Consider the following 25,855-nt stretch of genomic DNA (forward strand, 5'->3'; position numbering starts at 1 on the left):
TAGTTGATCCTCGGGTGGAGACTGCTTCTGACCCCCGCTATTTCGTTGGTGAACCTTTCCGTCATCCCTATCGCTTGGCAGCCTCCTCCCCCTGTGTTCGGCGTCGAGCTTGCCGGCCTGTTTAAAGACCCAGCAGTTTCTGTTGGTATGATTAGCTGGTTTATCGAGGTGGCCATGAATCTGGCAGGGTCGGTCCATTATCCTGCCTAGGTTGGATGGTTCATCTCGATTCGCCTTGAATGGCTTCTTCCACTGACCGGGCTTGGGGTTGCTGAATCCGGTGCTGACTGCTGTGTCGCCTGATCTTTCATTGTCGTTGCGACTGTTGTTTTTGCTTCCTCGTGGCTTGCCGTTGCCGTCTTGGATTTCGGAGGTGACCTGGTTGCTGGCGCTATTGCTTCTACGAGCGAGCGAGCTGTCTTCTCCTGCGCAAAAGCGGGTCATCAGAGTAGTGAGGGCTGTCATGGATTTAGGTCCTTCTTGGCCGAGGTGGAGTGCAAGCCATTCGTCCCGGACGTTGTGTCTGAAAGCCGCAAGGGCTTCCGTGTCCGGACAGTCGACGATTTGGTTCTTTTTGACTAAGAACCGAGTCCAGAGCTCCCTGGATGATTCTCCGGGCTGTTGGACAATGTGACTTAAGTCATCGTCATCGGGTGGCCGGACATATGTACCTTGGAAGTTGTCAAGGAAGGCTTTTTCCAAGTCCTCCCAGCTACTGATGGAATTTTTGGGCAGGCTATTTAGCCAGTGTCGAGCTGGCCCTTTGAGCTTTAGTGGGAGGTATTTGATGGCGTGGAGGTCGTCTCCACGGGCCATGTGGATGTGGAGAATAAAGTCCTCAATCTACACTGCGGGATCAGTTGTTCCGTCGTATGATTCAATATTGACGGGTTTGAATCCTTCGGGGAATTCATGATCCATTACTTCATCAGTGAAGCAAAGCGGGTGTGCGGCGCCTCTATGTTGGGCCACACTATGATGTAACTCCCAAGGAGCCCCTTTACGGTTTTCGGATCGGGCGTGGCAAGGTTTGACACGTCCGAATAGGTAGCCATCATCGCGTGTGGAAGCATGCTTTCGCGATCCATAGATCAGTCTTGCGTTTCCTGCTCTATTGTCCAAGTCCCTTTGCAGGTTGTCTGGGTAATCGTGACCTGCGATGTTCTTGCCTTTACGGCGAGGTGGGGCGGTCTGGTGTTCGGCTTGAGTTGCCTCTTTATCCGGACAGAGTTGTTGGCGACCTGCCGCATTGTGTGATGATGGGATGGGGTCCAACGCCCCGTCATCGGACTGGTATAGTAATCTGTGCTTTGGGTAGCTTTTGGCTAGGCCACTAAGGCCGTATTCTTCGACGACCAGGACTTTGGTCCATCTGTCGTTGAGTAGGTCTTGGTCAGCTTGAAGCTGCTGCTGCTTCCTTTTCAGGCTCCTTAACGTAGCTATCAGCCTACACTTGAAGCGCTCCTGCTCGAGGGGATCTTTGGGTACGATGAAGTCTTTGTCGCCGAGGCTTACCTCATCTTCAGAGAGCGGAAGGTAGTTGTCGTCCTCCAAATCTTCGCTGGGCGGGGCCTGTTCATCGGGGCTGGCTTGCCCGTTTTCCTGTTCCTCTTGCTCGGATATTGCTCCCACAGGGTCTTCATTGCTTTCGGCGTCGTTCGGAGTACTATTTTCTCCAGCGCCATCGTTGCTGCGGCGTGACTTGGGGTGGCGTTTGGGGCACTGGAACTTAGACTGTGTCTCAGGAGTTTTAACTGGATCTCCCTTGTCCTTGCCGCGAGGCTTTTTAAGTGTACCGATCATGTACACGTTATATGAAGGGGTGGCTGAGGGAGTCCTGGATTAGGGGGTGTCCGGATGGCCGGACTATAACTTCAGCCGGACTCCTGGACTATGAAGATACAAGATTGAAGACTTCGTCCCGTGTCCGGGAGGGACTTTCCTTAGCGTGGAAGGCAAGCTTGGCGATACGGATATGTGGATCTCCTACCATTGTAACCGACTTTGTGTAACCCTAACCCTCTCCGGTGTCTATATAAACCGAAGGTTTTTAGTCCGTAGGACAACATGCAGAACAACAATCATACCATAGGCTAGCTTCTAGGGTTTAGCCTCTCCGATCTCGTGCTAGATCTACTCTTGTACTACCCATATCATCAATATTAATCAAGCAGGACATAGGGTTTTACCTCCATCAAGAGGGCCCGAACCTAGGTAAAACTTCGTGTCCCTTGCCTCCTGTTACCATCTAGCCTAGACGCACAGTTCGGGACCCCCTACCCGAGATCCGCTGGTTTTGACACCGACATTGGTGCTTTCATTGAGAGTTCCTGTGTGTCGTCGCCGTTAGGCTTAATGGCTCCTACGATCATCAATAGCGATGCAGTCCAGGGTGAGACCTTCCTCCCCGGACAGATCTTCGTCCTCGGCGGCTTCGCACTGCGGGCCAATTCACTTGGCCATCTGGAGCAGATCAAAAGCTATGCCCCTGGCCGTCAGGTCAGATTTGGAAGTTTAAACTACACGGCTGACATCCGCGGGGACTTGATCTTCGACGGATTCGAGCCACTGCCGAGCGCGCCGCACTGTCACGACGAGCATGATCTAGCTCTGCCGCTGAACAGTGCCCTGGAGGCCGCACCCGCATCGGCTTCGACCCTTAATTCGGAGCCAACTACGCCGATCGAGGATGGGTGGTTGGACGCCGCCTCGGGGGCTGCGATCCCAATGGCGATCGAGCCGAACACCAGCCCCGCACTCCGCGAGACTCGTGACTCCAAGGAGCCGGACTCCTCTCCGGACTCCTAACCCTCCGCGCCCCTGCTGATCGAATCCGATTGGGCGCCGATCATGGAGTTTACTGTCGCGGACATCTTTCAGCACTCGCCTTTCGGCGATATTCTGAAGACACTAAAGTCTCTCTCTTTATCAGGAGAGCCCTGGCCGGACTAGGTCAGCAAGGTTGGGATACGGACGATGAAGAAATTCAAAGCCCACCCACCACCCACTTTGTAGCCACTGTCAATGATTTAACTGACATGCTCGACTTCGACTCCGAAGACATCGACGGTATGGACGCCGATGCAGGAGACGATGAAGAACCAGCGCGTATTGGGCCCTGGAAAGCCACCTCGTCATATGACATATACATGGTGGACACCCCAAAAGAAGGAGATGGCGATGGAACAGCGGAGGATGACCCCTCCAAGAAACAGCCTAAGCGCCGGCGTCAGCGGCGCCGCTCAAAATCCCGCCAAAGCAAATACGGTGATTCCAGCACGGGACATAATAATACTCCGGAGAGTGCCGAAGAAAACCCCCTCCAGCAAGATTCAGCACAGGAGGATGGAGAAGCCAGCCCTCATGAGAGAGCGGCAGACAGAGAGGTCGAGGACGATAATTATATGCCTCCCTCCGAAGACGAGGCAAGCCTCGACGACGACGAATTCGTCGTGCCAGAGGACCTCGTCGAGCAAGAGCGTTTTCAACGCAGGCTTATGGCCACGGCAAGAAGCCTCAAGAAAAAACAGCAACATCTTAGAGCTGATCAAGATTTGCTAGTCGACAGATGGACTGAAGTCCTTGCGGCCGAAGAGCATAAACTCGAACGCCCCTCTAAGAGCTACCCAAAGCGCAGGTCTACCCCGATTAGAGGAGGAAGCACTTAAACCTACATCACCAGCACTTGATACGGCCGACCGGCCACCTCGTGGCCGTGGCAAAGAGGCCTCTCGGCCCTCCACTCAAGCCGCACCCCGTACCAAGGCACGGGAAAATGCGCCAGACCTGTGAGATATGTTGGAGGACAAGGCAAGGCAAACAAGATCGATCTACGGATCGCGTGGGCGCCCCATGACTCGAGACGATAACCGTCACGCCGGACACAAATCCGGTAGGGCCGAACACAGTAGACAAAGCTCATTGGAGCTACGTCGTGATATAGCCCAGTACAGAGGCGCCGCGCACCCACTATGCTTCACAGACGAAGTAATGGATCATCAAATCCCCGAGGGTTTCAAACCCATAAACATCGAATCATATGATGGCACAACAGATCCTGCGGTATGGACCGAGGATTATCTCCTTCATATCCACATGGCCTGCGGCGATGATCTCCACGCCATCAAATACCTCCCACTCAAGCTTAAAGGACCAGCTCGACATTGGCTTAACAACTTGCCAGCAGGATCAATCAGTTGTTGGGAGGACCTGGAAGCCGCATTCCTCGACAATTTCCAGGGCACTTATGTGCGACCACCAGATGCCGATGACCTAAGCCACGTATTCAGCAGCCAGAGGAATCGGCCAGGCAATTCTGGACACGGTTCCTAACAAAGAAAAATCAAATAGTCGACTGTCCGGACGCAGAGGACCTAGCAGCCTTCAAGCACAATATCCGTGACGAGTGGCTTGCCCAGCACCTTGGACAGGAAAAGCCGAAATCTATGGCAGCACTCACGACACTCATGACCCGCTTTTGCGCGGGAGAAGACAGCTGGCTTGCTCGTAGCAACAATATGACCAAGAACCCTGGTAATTTGGATACCAGGGACAGTAGTGGCAGGTCACGTCGCAACAAGCAAAAGCGCCGCATTAACGGCGACAATGCTGAGGATACGACAGTTAATGCCGGATTCAGAGGCTATAAATCCGGTCAGCGGAAAAAGCCATTCAAAATAAATCCTAGGGGCCCGTCCAGTTTGGACCGAATACTCGACCGCTTGCATGGCACCCCCGAAAAGCCGGCCAATCACACCAACAGGGATTGTTGGGTGTTCAAGCAGGCAGGCAAGTTAAATGCCGAAAATAAAGACAAGGGGCTGCATAGCGATGACGACGAAGAGCCCCGGCCGCCGAACAACAGTGGGCAGAAGGGTTTCCCCCCACAAGTGTAGACGGTGAACATGATATACGCAACCCACATCCCCAAGAGGGAGCGGAAGCGCGCGTTAAGGGTCGTATACGCGGTAGAGCCAGTCGCCCCAAAGTTCAACCCATGGTCCTCCTGCCCGATCACCTTTGATCGAAGGGACCATCCCACTAGCACCCGTCATGGCGGATTCGCCGCATTGGTATAGACCCAATTATCGACGGATTTCATCTCACTAGAGTCCTTATGGACGGCGACAGCAGCCTGAACCTGCGTTACCAGGATACAGTGCGGAAAATGGGCATAGATCCCTCGAGGATTAAGCCCACCAAAACGACCTTTAAAGGCGTAATACCAGGTGTAGAGGCCAACTGTACAGGCTCAGTCACACTTGAAGTGGTCTTCGGATCTCCGAATAATTTCCGAAGCGAGGAGTTAATCTTCGACATAGACCCATTCTGCAGTGGCTATCACGCACTGCTCGGGCGAACCGCATTCGCCAAGTTCAATGCGGTACCACACTATGCATACCTTAAGCTCAAGATGCCAGGCCCTCGAGGAGTAATTACGGTCAATGGAAACACCGAACGCTCCCTTCAAACGGAGGAGCACACGGCGGCCCTTGCAGCGGAAGTACAAAGCAGCCTCTCCAGGCAGTTCTCCAGTCCGGCCATTAAACGTCCAGACACCGTCAAACGCGCCCGGAGTAACCTACAACAAGACCGCCTGGCACGTTCCGAGCAGGCGTAGCAATGCGACCCCAACCCCAGCCCTCGCAAAAATGCGACACCAGTGCTTCGCGTACATAACTACGCTCTAGAAATACCATGGGTACAGGGGGAGGGGCACCATCACGGCACGCCCGAAACACGGCTTAAACCGCACCAGGGGCTGCCAATTTTTTTCTCTTACTTTCAGGACTCCATTCTTTGGAAGGCCTGTTCGGCAGTTCAATTACCGCACAAACGATGCAAGAACCAGGGAAGCAGACAAGCCATGCCGGATTACAGAACTCCCAAATGGTCTCTATCACGAGCAGTATACCTGTTTCACATACCATTCCGCAGCCTGCCCCTGGAACGGACATGTTAAATAGTCCAACCTTTTGCTTATCGCATTATTTGTATCGTTCTGCTTTGATCGCAGCCCTTTTTAATAAACAATGCATAGTTTTTGTCTATTTTTGCATTACTCTTTTTTTTACAAATATATGTTCCTTAACGACATGTTGCACCCGTACACTTTGGTACGGCCAAAATACGCCAGGGGCTTTAGTACCCCTCAATATGGTGTGAGAAGTCCGAACACTTTAACAAGTGCGGCACCCCGAACTTATAGCATTATATGCATCGGCTCCGAATCATGTCTTGGGTCAATAGTTGGGTTTGCCCGGCTCCTATGTTTTGGTGCCTTACGTTCCGCTATGTCGGCTAAGGTAGCACTAGGAGAACTACTGCGATTGTGCCCCAGTTGAGCTGGGTCGAGCACCTCAGTAGAGAAAGCTAAAACTGACTGTCATGATGAAGCGAGAGCTGGTCGCTGTTCGAGAGGTTTTTCGAGTCCCTAAAGACTTATGCCGCTTAGAGCGAGGAGTCGGCTTTGTCTGGCCAAGGCGTGGATAGCGCCCCGAACTCGGTCTTCCGAATACCAGGGGCTTCGCCAAAATTTAAAATTATAGAATTCTATGGCTAAGTGAGAGTGTTCACGCATTGTAGTCCGATTGCCTTGTTCGTTGTGCTGAGCGCCTCCCTCGAAGGACCCAAACATGGGAAAAAGAGCGCTCAGGTTTATCCCCGAACACCCCAGCACTAGCGGCACGGGGGCAGAAGCCGACGACTCGCCATCTCTCAGAATTGATAAACAGCCGCACGAAAGGTAATATTTTAAATTCCAACAGCATTGCTTAGCGCATATGAACAAGTTTTCAGCGCACAGGACAAAACAAGCGAGTTTTACTCAAAAATTACACCCCTGGAACATCCATCCGCCATAGGGCGGGCACCCTTCAGAACATCCTTATAATAATTCTCGGGCTTGCGATGCTCTTTCCCCGGCGGTGGCCCGTCCTTCACAAGCTTCTCAGCATCCAGCTTGCCCCAGTGCACCTTAGCACGGGCAAGGGCCCTACGGGCACCTTCAATGCAGACGGAGCGCTTGATGACTTCCAGCCTTGGACAGGCCCCCACCAGCCACCGCACTAGCCCAAAATAGCTCCCAGGCAGAGCCTCTCCAGGCCACAGCCGAACTATGAGGCCCTTCATGGCCTGTTCGGCCGCCTTGTGGAGCTCGACCAGTTGCTTCAGCTGGTCGCTCAGGGCACGGGGTGTCCGACCTCAGCATACTGAGACCAGAATACCTTCTTTGTCGAGCTGCCCTCCTCGGCTCGATAGAATGCGGCGGCATCGGACACGCTACGGGGAAGATCTGCGAATGCTCCTGGAGAGCTCCGGATTCGGGTAAGTAACAAGTAACTCACGTTTATGTGTTTGCTTTGCATAAAGAATGCCTTACCCGCTGCTATCTTTTTCACCGCATCCATCTCCTGGAGGGTCTTCTGGGATTCGGCCTTGGCAGACTTGGCATTTTCAATAGCCACCACGAGCTCGGACGCTCGCGTCGTTGAGTCAAGCTCCAAACTCTCATGTATTTTCATGAGAGCCTGGAGCTCTTGCCGCACCTTGCCAACCTGGGCCTCATACTTCTCCCGCTCGGGGCGTCCATGGCCGCCCTCTTCTCGGCATCGAACAACGCTTGCTTAAGGGTCGCCACCTCAGACGTGGCCCCTAAAATAGCCACGATAATCCTGTCATTTTTTGCAATTACACTTTTTTATATATATTTAAACAAGGTATTTCTTACCTTCCTTGTCCTCGAGCTGCTTCTTGGCACGCCCGAGCTCTTGCTCAGACTGCTCGAGGTTCTGCTTTAGCGTGTCCACTTCTGCAGTCAGTGCGGCGGACGCCAGCAGAGAAGCATGCATACACATATTGACTCCTTTTTGTTAGACTCATGCGAATTTTATTTGATCCTCTATTCGGCTTTTCTTCCCGAACGCCAAACAGAGCATCAGGGGATACTGTCTATGCGGTAATATTATTTACACATTCTTTACTTACCTCAAAGCCTGTTAAAAGGCTAGCACAAGCTTCAGTCAGTCCGCTCTTGGCGGACTGAACCTTCTGGACCACCGCACTTATAATGGTGCGGTGCTCCTCGTTGATGGAGGCGCCTTTGAGCACCTCCAACAGATTGTCCGGCACCTCCGGTTGGACAGGGGTTACCGGCACAGTGGGCTTCCTCCTCTTAGAAGGAGGTCGCCCGCCGGACTCTGGAACCTTTGAAGGTTCCGGAGCGGTGTCCGGCCTAGAGCCGGACTTGGAGCCCTGGGGTTTTTTTATCCCCTTTACTCCTGGAGTCCGGGAGGTCGCCTTGCGGCGCCTCCAGGACCACCTCCTCCTAGCTTGGAACCTGTTGGGACAACACTTCGGCGTCATCCGTAGGGCGGGGGGAGGTAGCCGTCGGAAGCGAATTCACATCCGACGAGTCCAGTGAACCGCTCGACGACGCGTCGAGCCGGTCTTGGGGTGGGCTGCATAATCATATTCGACATAAGGGAAAGTTGTGCAATAAAGGAATACTATGAATTACTCTGGTATCCGGATACTTACGATTTCGCCAGGGGCTTGGCCCTGAGCGGCCACTCCTCTCCACCGTCGTCGGCGTTGGTGGAGTAGTCCGGAGGAAGGGGTTTCCCCTTATTGGACCCTTCGGCCTCCCCAGTGAGGGTGGCCTTCCTTTTCTTCTCTCCCCCTGCTGGATGGGGAGAGGTCTCTTCTTCCTCCTCCTCGTCTTCACAGGAGAATGCGCCTTGGAGCCGTCGGATGATGAACCCGACACCTCCTGGCGTCGGGCACTTTTTCGAGTCCCCGTGGCCTTCTTCGTGGCCTTCTTCTCCGGCACCACATAGGGTGCTGGAACCAGCAGCTTCGCCAAGCGGGCATCGGCTGGGTCTTCAGGCAAAGGAGCCGGGCAGTCGATCTGTCCGGACTTTGCCTGCCAATCCTGTCAAAGGTAAGGGAGCTTAGATCCCGCATAGAGTTAAACTATGAAAAACTAATACCCTGTAAAAGGTACAAACAACTTACCACGCTAGCATGACGCTGCACGCTGAATCCGCGATCCTCAGTAGCGGATGCGGGAGCCTCGACGCCCTTGAAAAGCACCTTCCAGGCATCTTCGTACGTATTGTCGAAGAGCCTGCTCAAAGTTCGGTGCTGCACCGGGTTGAACTCCCATAAATTGAAGGCCCGTTGTTGACACGGGAGGATCCAGCGGATGAGCATAACCTGGACTACGTTGACAAGCTTGAGCTGCTTGTTCACCAGGGTTTGGATGCATGTTTGCAGTCCATTCACCTCTCCTTTGCTGCCCCACGACAGGACCGTCTCTTTCCAGGACGTGAGCCGTGTTGGGGGTCCGGACCGGAACTCGGGGTCTGCGACCCACTCAGGGTCGCGCGGCTCGGTGATGTAAAACCACCCTGATTGCCACCCCTTCAGGGTCTCCGCAAAGGAGCCCTCGAGCCATAAGACATTGGGCATCTTGCCCACCATGGCGCCTCCGCACTTCGCCTGGTTGCCACGCACCACCTTCGGCTTGACATTGAAAGTCTTGAGCCATAGGCCGAAATGGGGGCGGATGCGGAGGAAAGCCTCACACACGACGATAAACGCCGAGATGTTGAGGATGAAGTTCGGGGCCAGATCATGGAGATCCAGGCCGTAGTAGAACATGAGTCCCCGGATGAAATGGGTGGATAGGAAAGCCCAGTCCGCAGAGGAAGTGGGGAAGGAACACTACCCTCTCATGGGGCCTTGGGGTGGGGAGGAGCTGTCCCTCTTCGGGAAGTCGGTACGCGATGTCGTTAGACAAGTATCCGGCCTTCCTCAGTTTTTTGATGTGTCCCTCCGTGACGGAGGAGACCATCCACTTGCCTCCCGCTCCAGACATGGCTGGAGAAGGTTGAGGTGGTGAGTGCGGACTTGGGCGCTGGAGCTCGAGTGCGCGAAAATAGATAGGCAAAGGAGGAAGAAGGCGTAGGTGAAAAGGTGGATCCTTATCCCCTTATATGGGTGGACGCAACTACATGTCCCCACTAGCCCGGTAAAACTCGCTTATCTCCAAGCGCCGTAATCAATGGCGCAGTTAGGTTACCCACACCCGTATTGATGAGAATCCCGGAATAAGGGGACACGATCTCTGCTTCGACGAGATGTGCCAAGGAAACCGCCTCGCATGACACGCTGAGGTGGGACAATAAAACGATTCGAATAAAGGCTTGGTCGTGGTGCGATGTCACACTAGGGAATACGTCAGCAGATTAGATTTGTGTAAATATTATTCTCTCTATGGCAATATGTGGAAACTTATTTTGCAGAGCCGGACACTATCTTTGTGTTCAAAATCTTCTATGAAGTACTTGGAGGAGGAACCCGCCTTGCAATCTGCGCGCTGGACTCGTCGTCATTGAAGCCCGGTTCAGGGGCTACTGAGGGAGTCTTAGATTAGGGGGTGTCCGGATGGCCGGACTATACCTTCAGCCGAACTCCTGGACTATGAAGATACAAGATTGAAGACTTCGTCCCGTGTCCGGGAGGGACTTCCCTTGGCGTGGAAGGCAAGCTTGGCGATACGGATATGTGGATCTCCTACCATTGTAACCGACTTTGTGTAACCCTAACCCTCTCCGGTGTCTATATAAATCGGAGGGTTTTAGTCCGTAGGACAACATACAGAACAACAATCATACCATAGGCTAGCTTCTAGGGTTTAGCCTCTTCGATCTCGTGGTAGATCTACTCTTGTACTACCCATATCATCAATATTAATCAAGCAGGACGTAGGGTTTTACCTCCATCAAGAGGGCCCGAACCTAGGTAAAACTTTGTATCCCTTGCCTCCTGTTACCATCCAGCTTAGACACACAGTTCGGGACCCCCTACCCGAGATCCGCCGGTTTTGACACCGACAGTGGCCGTCCCATGCCTGATGACTGGCGGGACTTGGCCTTGCTCCTTATCGGCATTGTCGTCTATGCCGTCAATGTCTTCGGAGCCAGTAGCGGGCATGCCGGTTAAGTCCTCGATAGTGGATATGAAGTGGGTGGCGGGTGGGAAGCGAAATTTCCCATCATCAGCATCTGGGTCGAACCGAACATAGTTCGGCTGTGAGTCCTTCTCCAAGGACAAGTTCTTTAAAGAGTTTAGCACATCACCCAAAGGTGAGTGCTGGAAGATGTCTGCGATGCTAAATTCGAAAATCGATAACCTATCCAGCTCGGTGTCCGCAGGCGTGCCCGGTCCGGAACTTATAGCCGGAGACGAGTCAGGAGTTCCATTGACGCAAATATTGCAGGGTGCCAAGCCCGAGTGCGGCTCCAACGCCGTGGACTGATACATCTCCATCGTATCTACTTTTCCAAACACTTTTGCCCTTGTTTTGGACTCTAACTTGCATGATTTGAATGGAACTAACCCGGACTGACGCTGTTTTCAGCAGAATTGCTATGGTGTTATTTATGTGCAGAAACAAAAGTTCTCGGAATGACCTGAAACTTCACGGAACAACTTTTCGAAAATAATAAAAAATCCTTGCAAAAGATGAAGGCCAGGGGGCCCACCACCTATCCACGAGGGTGGGGGGCGCGCCCCCCTACCTCGTGGACCCCCTGGACCTCCTCCGACCTCGACTCCAACTCTATATATTTGGTTTCGGAGAGAAAAAAATCAGGGAGAAGGATTCATCGCATTTTACGATATGGAGCCGCCGCCAAGCCCTAAAACCTCTTGGGAGGGCTAATCTGGAGTCCGTTCGGGGCTCCGGAGAGGGGAATCATCAACCATCCTCCATCACCAATTTCATGATGCTCACCGCCGTGCGTGAGTAATTCCATCGTAGGCTTGCTGGACGGTGATGGGTTGGATGAGATCTATCATGTAATCAAGTTAGTTTTGTTAGGGTTTGATCCCTAGTATCCACTATGTTCTGAGATTGATGTTGCTATGACTTTGCTATGCTTAATGCTTGTCACTAGGGCCCGAGGGCCATGATTTCAGATCTGAACCTATTATGTTTTCATCAATATATGAGAGTTCTTGATCCTATCTTGCAAGTCTCTTGTCACCTATTATGTGTTATGATCCGTTAACCCCGAAGTGACAATAATCGGGATACTTACCGGTGATGACCGTAGTTTGAGGAGTTCATGTATTCACTATGTGTTAATGCTTTGTTCCGGTACTCTATTAAAAGGAGACCTTAATATCCCTTAGTTTCCATTAGGACCCCGCTGCCACGGGAGGGTAGGACAACAAATGTCATGCAAGTTCTTTTCCATAAGTATGTATGACTATATTCCGAATACATGCCTACATTACATTGATGAACTGGAGCTAGTTCTGTGTCACCCTATGTTATGATTGTTACATGATGAACCGCACCCGGCATAATCCTCCATCACCGATCCATTGCCTATGAGGTTTCCATATATTGTTCTTCGCTTATTTACTTTTCCGTTGCTATTGCTATCATCACTGCAAAATACCAAAAACATTACTTTTGCTACTGTTACCTTTTGCTACCGTTACCATTACTATCATATTACTTTGCTGCAGATATTAAGTTTCCAGGTGTGGTTGAATTGACAACTTAGCTGCTAATACTTGAGAATATTCTTTGGCTCCCCTTGTGTTGAATCAATAAATTTGGGTTGAATACTCTACCCTCGAAAACTGTTGCGATCCCCTATACTTGTGGGTTATCACGGATGATGTCTACTACACAACCTTCTTCTTGTAGACGTTGTTGGGCCTCCAAGTGCAGAGGTTTGTAGGACAGTAGCAAATTTCCCTCAAGTGGGTGACCTAAGGTTTATCAATCCGTAGGAGGCATAGGATGAAGATGGTCTCTCTCAAGCAACCCTGCAACCAAATAACAAAGAGTCTCTTGTGTCCCCAACACACCCAATACAATGGTAAATTGTATAGGTGCACTAGTTCGGCGAAGAGATGGTGAAACAAGTGGTATATGGATAGTAGAAAAAGGTATTTGTAATCTGAAATAATAATAACAGCAAGGTAGCAAGTGATAAAAGTGAGCGTAAATGGTATTACAATGCTAGTAAACAAGGCCTAAGGTTCATACTTTCGCTAGTGTAAGTTCCCTCAACAATACTAACATAATTGGATCACATAACTATCCCTCAACATGCAACAAAGAGTCACTCCAAAGTCAGTAATAGCGGAGAACAAACGAAGAAATTATGGTAGGGTATGAAACCACCTCAAAGTTATTCTTTCCAATCAATACGTTGGGCTATTCCTATAAGTGTCACAAACAGCCCTAGAGTTTGTACTAGACTAACACCTTAAGACATAAATCAATCAAAACCCTATTGTCACTTAGATACTCCAATGTCACCTCAAGTATCCATGGGTATGATTATACGATATGCATCACACAATCTCAGATTCATCTATTCAACCAACACAAAGGACCTCAAAGAGTGCCCCAAAGTTCTACCGGAGAATCACGATGAAAACGTGTGCCAACCCCTATGCATAGGTTCCCAGTGGCACGAAACCCGCAAGTTGGTCACCAAAACATACATCAAGTGGCATGTGGTATCCCATTGTCACCACAGATATCCACAGCAAGACATACATCAAGTGTTATCAAGTCTTTAAAGACTCAATCTGTCGGATTTCGAGTTACGGCAGACCCTTGAGGTTCGAACACTAGGGTGCACGCGGAGATCTCTCCCCTACCGATCTGCGTCTGATCCTCTTGTGCGAACTAAGATGACAATGATGAACAACACAAGAGACATGGGGTTTATACTGGTTCGGGACACCATTGTGGTGTAATACCCTACTCCAGTGTGTGGTGTGGTGGATTTCCTCTGGGGCTGATGATGAACAGTACAAGGGAAGAACAACCTCGCGAGGGGTGTTCTTGAGCTGGTGCGGTGTGTTCTACTTAGTCTCTACTGGGTTCTCCATTTCCCCCTTCCTTTGTGGAGACTGGCTCTATTTATAGAGGCCCTGGGCCTCTCCCCAAATAATGAGCGGGAAGGGCGCCAACACTTGGCCATTTTGAAGGGGAACATATGGTACAAGTTATCCTGACCAAAGGTGGTCTTTGACTGCCAAAAGCACTGGTGATGACGCCGTCTTGGGCTCCACGGTGACCTCCGTCCGGCTGGTCTTGGTCCCGTTGCACCGGAATGGCACCCTTTGCCTGATACCTTGGCCTGTGCTTGCTCCCTTTGCACCAAAGGGGAAACAAGGACACTGCACAGGCCGGCGCCCGCCTGGTCTCAATCGTCATGGCTTGCGTCATGGGATCCTCGTGAGGTACCCCTGCATTGATCTCTCCGCCTCCTCGCGAGCCTGCCTGATGAGGCTGCCTTTGAGGAAGCTTCCTGTCTCCGCCCCGCGAGGCTTGGCCCCTCGCGAGGGTCTTGAGCTTGGGCTGATGAAGATGGGCTGCGCTGGGCCCCTGCCTGAGCCACGCCGCAAGTCGCAGGCAGGCAAGTCTGGGGACCCCCGTTCCCAGAACGCTGACAGTAGCCCCCGGGCCCAAGGCGCGCACGGGCTTGGCTTAGCAGAGAAGCGAAGGGGCAAGCATGAAGCGCCACGGGCCCTAACAGCCTGTGGCCTTGGGCGCCGCGTGGCGGTTGATTGGACGTGTGCGTCTGCACTTCCCACGACGCCTCGGCAACTGCACAACTTGACAAGTCCCTGCATGTAGAGATATGGGTCATGATTACCTGAGGTCATGGTGCTCGGCGGTTGGCCTTCCCCGGCTATAAGTACGGGGCTGCGTGAGCTCCGCCAGTTCACCCCTTTCCGTTACTCCTCCTCTTCTTCTTTCACATCCTTGCTTCCTCTTGCGCCAATGGCACCGATCCGCCGTTTTTCAGCTGAGGAGAAGGGAAAGGCCCCCAGAGAGGGTCCTGACCCCCTTCCGCCGAAGAAGCGGCCAATCCTCTGTCACCGGGATGAAGGCACCTGGCAGGAGGTGTCGAGGCCGTGGTACGAGCGGCCGCCGCCTGGGTTTCCGCTGCCCTTGTATGCCCGCGTCGTGGGCCCCAGGGGGGAGGGCGCCGAGCAACACCGACAGCACCGCCACCATCGCCGGTGAGTCACAGTGGTGCTCGTCGTCCCCCCTGGAGTCCACGCGGAGCGCTCCTCTCACGAGCTTGTGCTCCACGCCGCCGTGCCTCCAATTTCGTGGATCTGCCTTCCTCCCTCCGTCGCCTTCGAGATGCCGCTGAGCGGAGCCCTGGAGCTCTGGCTGCAGCACGCCGACTGCGGCACCCCTGCAACCGGAGCGGAGGTCGCGGTCGTCGCTCCGGGCAAGGTCTTCATGACCCGGGGCTGGGGTGAGATTGCCCGGGTCTGTCGCGCGGACGGCGCCTTGGTGATCCATCTTGAATACGACAGCGCCTCCTTGATGTTCTTCAAGGTCTTTGATGCAGAAGGACGCCGGCTGGAATGCTGCCCTAAGGGAAGCGACAGTGGTGACGAACTGGCGGGGACCAGCCCCGCCCGTTGGTCCTCCTGCAGCTCCTCAGGCAGCAGCGGAGGGACTGACGGCTTCAGCGGCTCCCCCGAACTCCTCGCGTCCCCGGAGATGAGCGACGACTGCTACGAGCCTCCGAGCTCACGCCGTGATCGGAGTGGGACAGCTGCATTGGGCCGCCGACACCACTGATCTGGATTGGATTGGCGTTGTCACTGGGCAGCCCACTGTTGATGATGGCGTCGCCTGGGGAGGTGCTAGCAAGTAGCGTTCCTTAGGGTTTGCACCTTTTGTTCCCTGCGAGGAATTAAAGCAACACCCCGCGGGGGTATGTAAGGCGTCTGTCGCGCCTTTTATAAATATTATATCCTTAATATGAATTGGCGTGAGGTGTCCGTTCTGTCCCGGCTAAGCTGCCCCTTTCTATCCTCACAAGGACTTGGCGCTCTACGCTGACAGGTCCCAGTCCCCAGGCAAGCTTCAGCCGTTGCTGGTATGCCAGGTCACGATGCCGTGGTCAAGGCCAGGAGGTGAGCGGCCCGAGGTCCAGTAAGAGCCCCCGAGTCGCGATGCCCGGGAGCTCCCCTTTAGCGCTTAAGCAATCCTTGCTGGGCAAGAAAGGAAGGTAGCGTCGCCGTGACAGAGTTGCACTGGGCTGGGATTTAGCGCTACATTGGTCTGGCTCCTGCGAGGGCGCGACTTATCTTGTGCGTCTGATGTAGCTCCTCGGAGAGGCGCCCGGCTCGAGAGGCGGTAGCCTAGGTATTGCTGGGTGAGGCCCTCGCGAGCTTCTTCCCGCTCCCCCGCACTTTCCTTAATGCTCTACGTCCTCAGGTCCCAGCCCTCGAGCGAGCTCAGCCTTCGCTGGTATGACAGGTCGCGATGCCGTGGGTCAAGTCCAGGGGGTGAGGGCTGGAGAGCCAGTAGGAGCCCATGAGTCACGATGCTCAGGTACCCCCCTTTTAACGTGCAAGCGGTCCATGCCGGAGAGAGGAGAGAGAGCTCACGATGCCCCCAACATTGCTCCTGGAGTAGGTCCTGCACACCAGTCATAAAGAGAAACAAGACCTGTTGTTACGGTTGCCTGCCAACCCTTGGTCGCTCCGGGGGAGGGATTGGGGCACTGAGGGCCTGGTGAGGTGGCACCTTGCGGGGCTGCCACGGCCAGAGCTCGACCACTCAGATTTATCAATGCTGCAGGGACGGACCCGTGCGCACACGCCGTACCAGAGCGAGCGGCTCTTCGAATAGGCATCGATCAAGCAGGTGATTAGGTCAGGTATGTTAAGCACATAGGAGGAGATCCAATTTCAAGCAAGCGTAGGTAAAAGCAACCGCCGCTAGGTCGGGCCCGAGCGGCGTGGGGATAATGCAGCCCGAGGGGCGCCCCCAACAAGGTAAGTAAAGAGCATAAACAAAATGGACACATGCCGTGGGGACGGACCCACGCGGCCTGGGAATGGTGCAGCCCTGTGGGCGCTCCCAGCTGAAAGTAGAACTCTGAAAGATGTCACCTGGTGCTGTTGAAGATGAAGTGATACGGAGGAAGTGAGTGATGCACAGTGAAGACGTCGGCCCTCATGAGCCCCCAGGCCCAGGGGCCTCGGGAGGCTCCGGCGGCACGTGCTGGTCTTCGGGGACCATCGCCACCTTCACCAGGACTGTGCGATGCCTGACCTCCTGAGCCTCCAGAATGCTCCTCAACAGGCGCTGATGTGCGGCGACCGCACTCGGCAGGCCTAAGGGCATGCGAACGTAGCTGTGTGGTGGTCCCATGCAGTGGCCTACGGCCGAAGGCCATAGGGTTCCTGGGACGCAGCTCGGTTGAGCCCTGGTATGTTGACGCAGACGCGCAGTCCTTCATCCTCGCCTGGATGTGGGGCCACGGCAGGTAAGCGGCGGCTGGCGCGCATGACTCTGGACTCTTGTAGCTCATGGGTGTTCCTTGCGATGAACTCCTGGGGGTTTGGTCTCCTTTGACTTGTACCTTCCTGAGGGTAGCGTGCTTGAAAGCATCCCTCCAAGTGGTGCCCGAGCGCCTCCCCCGCGACCTTGGCAAGGTCGGCGGCTCTCCAAGAGAGAGCCCCCGAGCCCTGCCTGAGGAGGGCGCCGGGCGCGCCTTCCTATGCGCGAGAGGGCGGTGCTCCCTGATCGGGCGCGAATCCTGACGCAATACCTCCGGAGGTGCTTGCTTCCTTGTGGCTCGGGCCAGGTGAGGTCTTCTTGTTCTTGAGGGTCGCCTCAGGAGGCCTCCCACTCCTGTGATTTGGGTCTTCGATTGCTGCGGCTTGGAATGCACGCTCAAGCGAGCACACTGCGTCCCTTTCTTCACAGGGTACAATGATGAGTCCACCGCTCCCTGGCATCTTGAGGACATTGTAACCACGGTGAGTTACTACCATAAACTTGGCTAGGGCTAGGTACCCGAGGATGGTGTTGTACGGCAGGCGGATGTGAGCGATGTTGAAGTCGATGAGCTCGGTGCGGTAGTTGTTGCGTTGTCCGAAGGTGACCAGAAGGCGAACCTGCCCAATTGGAATAGTGGAACCATCAATGACTCCTGAGAAAGGCTTGGTCGGCTGAAGCCGGTAGTACGTCACTTGGAGATTGTCGAACGTCTTGACGGATAGGACGTTGAGTCCTGCCCCACCATCGATGAGGGTCTTGGTGACCTGCACGTTGCTGATGACTGGGGAGCAAAGCATCGGGAGGACTCCGGCCGTTGCCGCACACTTGAGCTGGTCTGCGGAACTGAACGTGATCGCGCACGTAGACCACCTGAGAGGGCACGTGGCCTCAAGCTTGGGAAGGACTGCATTCACCTCGCGAGCAAACTGCTTGAAGATGCGCTGTGAGGCTGGGGCCTGGGCGCCGCCCAAGATGCAAGCAATTGCACGTGGCTCTTGGAAGCCCCCAGCCCCATCATCTTGGTGTTGGTCTTCGTTCCTCCTTGGTGGAGGCGGCAGAGGAGGGAGGCCTACGTTGCCGTGCGGGTGGCCCTCATGAGGCTGGTCCTGCCAGTAGTCCTCGCGAGGGCGGTCACGCCATCCCTAGCGAAGGCCACGGTCTTTCCATCGTCTGCCACCTCTTCCTCCTCCTCGGCCATAGCCCGTGTCGTTGTGCTCTGGGCGTCGGCCGATTCGCCCATCTCGCACGGCTCTGAGCTCTTGACATTCGTTGGTGTTGTGGGTGTGGAGGTCGTGGTACACGAAGTACCGTCCGCCCTTGGATGACTCAGGCTGATCCCTGCCTTGCTTGGTGTCCGGCTCCGCTGCTAGCAAGGCAGCCCCCTTGCGCTTCACGTCTTTGGCCTTGAGCTTCTTTTCTTCCGGGTCGGCTGCCGGGAGCTCGAGGAGGGAGAGACGCCCTTCCTCAGCCCTGGCGCACTTGGTCGCCAAGTTGAACAGCTCCAGGGATGTGCACAGGTCTTCATGGATTGCTAGTTCTTCCTTCATCTTGACGTCGCGCACGCCGTCAAAGAAGGCTGAGATGATAGCTTCTTCAGTTACCTTGGGGATCTTGAGGCGAGCGTAGTTGAAGCGCTGGATGTACTTCTGCAGGGTTTCTCCTGGCTGTTGCTTGATGCGGCGCAGGTCGCTCACGGCCGGGGGCCGGTCACGAGTGCCCTGGAAGTTGGCGATGAAGCGGGTGCGCATCTCGCTCCAGGAGGAGATCATGCCGGGAGCCAGGTTCAGGAGCCAGGTGCTGGCGCCGTCCTTGAGCGCCATGGGGAACCAATTCGCCATGACCTTTTCGTCTTCGTTGGCGGCTACGATGCCCAGCTCGTAGAGCTGCAAGAACTCCGGGGGTCCGTTGTGCCATCGTAGCGGGGAGGGAGGTCAGGCTTGAACTTGCCTGGCCATGTGACGCCGCGCAGCTCTAGGGTGAAGGCGAGGCAGCCCGCCGTGGCCATCGGCGCCCTTTGCTGGTGCTGGACTTGTTCTTGCGGGTCACCACGCGCCGCCACTAGGAGTAGCACGGGGTTTTGTTGTGGAGGCGCTGGGGCGCGATCTTGGCACGCCGGCGCTGGGAGAGCGCGAGCACCTTCCCGGGGACGTGGGATCTCTTGGCAGCTCCCTTCTTGCTGCACAGGCGCCGGACGTGGAGGGTCCCACCCTAGGGCTGCGTGCCTTGGAGCCAAGGCACCTTCTTGGGGAGGAGGCGGCGAAGGCGCCTCCTGATCCTCGCCCCCTGCACGGGACAGAGGGCGAGGCAGTGAGAGGGACCACAAGGGGGAGCCCCCTGCGGCACTAACGAGCTCGGTGATGCGGGCGAGCCAGTCCTCGTAGAGGTCGTTGACGGGGCGATAGTGCAGGAGCTCCCGCGCCAAGAGCAGTGAGGCGTGTGCATCCATGGGTTCGCGACGGGCGTGGGACGACGAGCCAGCTGGAGACAGCGACGGGGTGGCGGTGCGGCCATCCCGCCGCACCGAAGGATGCTGGGACGAGGCCTGCTGCTTGTTCCCCGCCGGGCCAGTGGCGCCGTTGGCGGCGGGCGACGGGGAACGACGAGGGGGGCCGCCGACGGGCGCCGTCTGGGTGACGCGAGTGGCGCGAGCAGCCCGGCGCTCGGCGCGAGCCCGACGAGCGTTAGAAATGGACACGACGGAAGATCACACGCGAACAGTGGAAGAAAGATTCCGGCTGTCACAACCTAGCTAGTCATGCATTAGAGTGTTGCATCATGTTTACTCTTTCATCAGAAACTTGAAATGGGGATGACAGAACCCCCAGTCCCCTCTGAAACCAACTAGGGTTACTAAAATAATTTTTCAATGAACCTGAAATGCCCTTCTAAAATGCCCATCATTTTTGCCTTGGTTCAGAACCTCTGCCAAAAGTGGTGCACATTTTCCTAGGCCATCCTAGGGTTTTTGATTTAAATCATAAATATTTGAATTTGGGCATTTAAAATAATATAAAATATTTAAATGCTCAAATATCTCCAAACTAAAATGTTTCATGTTGGAAATAATCCAACTATGGGCCAGGAATAGTTTGGTGATTTTTGAACTTGCCTAGGTATTTTATTAAATTCAACAAAGTTGCAGATATATATTAAATAAAACAGAAACAGAAGAAAAGGGGAAAACTTACCTGGGCTCCTTCCCTGTGCGGCCCAGCCAGCTGGCCGGCCCAGCAAGCCAGCCCAGCCCACCACCGCCGTCGTCCTCCTGGCGCCAGTCGGCCAGGCGTGTGGCCGGCGCGCGCGCACGGCCGGAGCGCCACGCCCCCAGCCCGTCTGCCTGCCTCCCTCGCCAGCGCGACGCCGCGGCGCTTCTTCTCGGTGCCGCCCCGATCCCCTGGCCTTATCCCCCTCTCTCTCCCGTGCTGCTCTCTCCCTCTCTCTTTCACGGCCGAACACCACCGTCGCTGCCGTTCGCCATAGCCGCCGTCTCCGACCACCCCTCGCTCCCCCGACTAGCTCAGGAGCTCCGCCTCGACTCCCTCTTCCTCCCCACCGCTCCACAGCTCCCCGGAAGCCCTGCATCTCCGCCACGTCGCCGTTCCCCTCTTCGGGCTCCGACCACCGTCGCCGTCGATTCGCCGTCTCCAGCGCGTCCCCGAGCCCACTTCGACGCCCACTGCAACCGCGGTGAGCTACGCCACCGTTTCCCCCTCTCCTCCCCCTCGTTTCCCCACCGTAGCCTCCTCCCCACCACGGCCGAACCTCCGCCGTCACCGAGCTCGTCGTCGACGCAGCTCCGGTGACCATTTGGTCACCCCGGCGAGTCCAACGAGTTCGCAAGACCCCGTAGAGCATCCCTAGCGCCTCGCTTCGCTCGACTTCGAGCTCCAACCCCGTTCCCGTGCACGACCGAACCCCGGCGGCCGCAGCCAAGCTCGCCGCCATCAACTCCGGCCACCCCGAGCCCAACCACCACCACCAATAGTCGCGGCTCAACCTCAGCAACACGTAGATGCCTTCCGCCGTCCATTTGGTTGCCGGAATGGCAAAAAGCACTTTCGCCGCCGTCTTGGGCCTCGCCGGCGTCATGCCGCCGGCGGGTTTGACCTGTCCGACCTGAGGTTTGACCCCCCAGGGTCACTGACGCGTGGGCCCTGTCGGACAGGTAGTTAGTTAGCACTAATTACCGTTAGTCAACCCCCCCTGACACTGACAGTGGGCCCCAACGCCACTAATTCCCTAATTAGGATTAATTTAAACCTGTTAAACCCCCCCTGTCACTGACGTGTGGCCCCCACACGTCAGGTTTGACTTCAGCCAGCCGCAGTTGACCACTGACGTCATGCTGACGTCATGCTGGCGCAATAATTATAATTTCTGGATTTAATTTAAATCAGGAAATTCCAGAATATTATTTAAACTTCAAAAATTCATAACTTTTATTCTGTAACTCCAAATTGGACAAATTATATATGAAAAATGATCAGAAAAATCCAATCTATCCATCTGTACTATTTTCATGCATGATCAAACAAGTTAAATTGATGTTTTAAGCAGAACAAGGAAAAGCACTTTAAAAGGCCATATTTGAATTTGAAATTTGAATCCTTGATTCAAATTTGTTCAAACCCTTCTGGTTTTAGTTGCATTAGCCCAATACACTCATTTTGCCATGTCTCATGCATGCATCATATTGTTGCATACTGTTTGGTAATGGTTGTGTATCGGTGTCCTTTGCGACAGGTTCTGCCCCCGAGGAGTACCGTGATTACCCTAACGAAGAACCATATCAGTGCATCGAACCATCAGGCAAGCAACCAACCATTTGATCATATCGATACAATCCCATGTTCTCGCTCCTGCTCTCTTTTACTGCATTAAGACAACGCGTTTCAAACTGCTGTGTGCTACGGTAGTTGAACCCATTTCCTCTGCATGACCTGTCATTGCCACAGTAACTAGATGAAACCCACTAGCATGTGTAGGAGTTGCTTGAGCCATATGTATGTGTTGTTCCTACCCTGCTATGCCTGCTATGCTTAGAGTCGTGTCAGGTCTGGTTCATCTGGGTGATGGGCTAGAGTGAAATGATTATGTCGGTAATAAGAGTGGTGTGGTGAACACGATTTGGTAAAGGTATCGATGAGAGGCCATGTAGGAGTACATGGTGGGTTGTTTCATTGAAGCCGACCTTAAGCACTGAGATCTGTATGTGTGATTTAAGAATCAGCTACTACCATGCATTGGGCCCGAAACCAATGGACCCTCTCGGCTTCTTATTCACCCTAGTTCTCCGTCCAGGAGTTGCAAGTAGTTTCTGGTGTTTGTAGCCTACTGGAGGCCGTGGACAGCGCTGACCGTAGGGGTGGGCTGTGACGCGGTAGGTACGTGGCCGGGTGTACCGAATACCCGTTAGGTATCTCGGGAACCCTGTTCACATCGTTCGGGGCCGTATGGGAAACCTCGGCCGGACTCCCTGCGGATGGAACCTGAATAGGCGATAAACCTGGACTGGAGGCTTAGGTGATTAGGTAGGTCGTGGCCGACACCCACGTTGGGCTTCCGCTTGAAGGTTGCCGAGTACATGTCGTGTAAACGACGGTAAGTGGTGAGAGCGTGTATGAAGAAGTACCCCCTGCAGGGTTAACATGATCTATTCGAATAGCCGCGTCCGCGGTAAAGGAATACTTGGTTGCCTATACAGTTCATAGACAAGTAAATGAAAACCACTAAAAGCCTCAAGATAAGTGTGAGTGCCGAAGATGGCTCTTCCGTAGGAAGACGGAGGCGGATCCTCGGTAGTGTATTGAATTGGTGAGTAGTGGACTCGTGTGCGCAAAACCATTTCAAGTTGGAGTATCGTAGGATAGCCTAGCCAAGAGTCAAAGCTGGCTTGCTGCAATAACTCCACCAACCCTTCTTGATACTGTGCATGTATGTAGGATCTGATGTAAGTCTTGCTGAGTACCTTTGTACTCATGTTGCTATAATCTACATTTTTACAGAAGACGCTGCAACCCCTTCTGATGGGTTCTATGTAGATGTTGACATCAACGAGTAGGCTAAAGACCCAGGTGGTGACCCTGAGCTTGTGAAGGACCACGTAGTATAGCTAGGCTTTCCAAGCCTCTTTTATTTTACTAGTTGTCTGTACTCAGACAAGTTACTTCCGCTGCTGGTTTGTATGACTGTATGACTTGTATGTGGGGTCGTGAGACCCGTACCTTTGTGTATGTTATGTATGGCTCCCTGAGCCTTAAATAAAGTACTTGTGTCATAGAGTCATGTTGTGATGCTTCGTTGTATTTGCACATATCGAGCATATTGTGTGTATGATTGAAATGCTTGGTATGTGTGGGATCTGACTATCTAGTTGTTTATCTTTAGTAGCCTCTCTTACCGGGAAATGTCTCCTAGTGTTGCCGCTGAGCCATGGTAGCTTGCTACTGCTCTGGAACACTTAGGCTGGCTGGCATGTGTCCTTCTTCGTTCCTGTGTCTGTCCCTTCGGGGAAATGTCACGCTTTGAGTACCGGAGTCCTGTTAGCCCGCTACAGCCCGGTTTACCGGAGTCCTGCTAGCCCAGTGCTACAGCCCGGACCCACTTGCTGATGACCGACACGTTCGAAGCTGGGTCATGGATGCCTGTCCCTGTAAGTCTGTGCCACTTTGGGTTTACGACTAGTCATGTCAGCCCGGGCTCTTTATCATATGGATGCTAGCGACACTATCATATACGTGAGCCAAAAGGCGCAAACGGTCCCGGGAAAAGGTAAGATGACACCCGTGGGGACACCGTGCGTGAGGCCGCAAAGTGATATGAGGTGTTACCAGCTAGATCGATGTGACATCGAGTCGGGGTCCTGACAGCGTTGGCATCAGAGCCGGACTGCCTGTAGGTTCTCCAAGCCAAACTGGTCGATGTTGAGTCTAGAAATTCTTTAGTTATATGTAGGGGAATTGTTTGTGGGTTGGAACGTAAGGCTCTTTTTACTCCTTATACCTTATGACTTTCTGATCTGAGTCAGTCCATTCTTCCACCGGGGGTTAAGGAATTAGGATCTGTTCTCTCTATCAGGATCACGAGTTACTAATCAGTAGTACCCTATAAGTTTGATGGTTACCAGCCTAGTTCAGTTCTACTACCACATTATGTTGCCAGAATGGTTTCAGAACTTTGATATGGTGATGTTGAGTGAGTACGAAATCCTTTGTCAAATGTCTCAAATCCTTTTTGAGCATTTACAGCTGTTATGCTGCCGAAATTTTGCTAGAAATTCTAATGCCCTTGCATTATGATTGTGCTTTCAGATGGCCACTCGCGACCTCAATCAAGTGGTTCGCCTGACTCGATGCCTAGATGTACCCGGCCATACTGCTAAGTTGGTCAGGGTAATGACTGAGGCTGGATATCGCTGGTATCCTGAGTACACGGTCGAAGAGCAATTCCGGGACTTCAATCAAAGCCAGTATCTCTGCACTGTCAGGATATTTCCATCTTATCCTGGATCCACCGAGCCTCTTCACTACTCTTATGGACTCGGGGTTACCATTGAGATGGCTGTGCAGGACGCCGCCTACTCTATGATGACCATTATGCGGGTCAGATCTGGCCTATTTCGGGACTCTGATTTCCGGTATATGCCAGGATCACTTCCGGGAGCACAAGGGTATCTCCAGGCTATCTATGCTGACCCCACCCAGGAGGATTCACGGACTCGCACCACTGCTGAGATGCTCGAGGATAAGGACCGTGAAAATCGGGCCTTGAGGTTAGAGCTCTTCAATACCCGTGCTGACCACTGGGCCACTTTGACTCGGTTCGCACCGGCGGTGCAAGCTGGATATTCAGATATGCGCGATCTCTATCCTGTGAGATCCGCTCTGCCAGACGTGATGGTTTGGCGTGATGTAGGAGGCATCACCCCACCTCGCGGTCCCTGCAGGCCACCGTTTGTTGGTCCAAGGCCTCATCCTAGCCCCTATGGTCCACAAGCTTCACGAGATCGTCTGTTTCCGGATGATCATGTTGAGCTTCCAGGCTATGGAGGTGACTTCTACGAGGACTACTACGGATCGGTCTGAGTTAGCAGTAGTATCACTAGTTCGCACTAGCTGTGTCTTCTATCGTCCCGCGTGACTCGTGGGTTATGACCTAGTTTGTACTCTTTCCGGAGGTGTAGAAAAATAATGTATAGGAGCTTGGAATGCCTCCGATGAGATGTAATCCTCTTTTCACCGTAATAGTACTTTGTTTGGTCTTGTACTAAACCCTGTATGGTGTGTATGACGATGGAATAAAGAAGCAGTTTCTGTATCTACCATGTCATACGGATGATCATCTTGCATTTCGAGTTATTCCTTACATTTTATCCTATGTCGGAATCTTATCATCCTGACTAAATCGTTGTCTTGTTTACCTAGGATGGTCAACACGCGCGCTAACCCTGCTTCTCAAGAGCAGGCCGAAGGCAGTGAAGCCAGGAATGAAAAT

This window comes from Triticum dicoccoides, chromosome 1A (genome assembly GCF_002162155.2).
Source record: "Triticum dicoccoides isolate Atlit2015 ecotype Zavitan chromosome 1A, WEW_v2.0, whole genome shotgun sequence".
Classification (NCBI taxonomy): Eukaryota; Viridiplantae; Streptophyta; class Magnoliopsida; order Poales; family Poaceae; genus Triticum; species Triticum dicoccoides.